Source organism: Hyposmocoma kahamanoa, unplaced genomic scaffold (genome assembly GCF_003589595.1).
Source record: "Hyposmocoma kahamanoa isolate Upper Pololo Valley unplaced genomic scaffold, ASM358959v1 116, whole genome shotgun sequence".
NCBI classification, from domain to species: domain Eukaryota; kingdom Metazoa; phylum Arthropoda; class Insecta; order Lepidoptera; family Cosmopterigidae; genus Hyposmocoma; species Hyposmocoma kahamanoa.
Genome location: NW_020653391.1, coordinates 418,892 through 419,200, shown reverse-complemented (window position 1 = coordinate 419,200; position 309 = coordinate 418,892).

The window sequence follows — 309 nt, the reverse complement described above, 5'->3', positions numbered from 1 at the left end:
AACTTGTTTTGTTTTTCAGAGATGTTCGAAATTTGAATGTAATAATAACATCAAATTCGATGTTATTATGAAGCAATAATAATATTTTCATGGATAAGAAATTTGTTCTAACAAAACAGTTTACCTTTACGCTGGTCATAATTTTGCGGTTTTTGAACACATTGTAGAGAGTTTATGATATGTGTGTAGATAAACTACTATTAATTTTCTTATACCTTAATTAAAAACAAAACTTATTTATGTGCGATTAACATTCTTTCTTAACTTGTCAATAACATTTCTTTCGATTTACTCATTTATTTGTTTTAA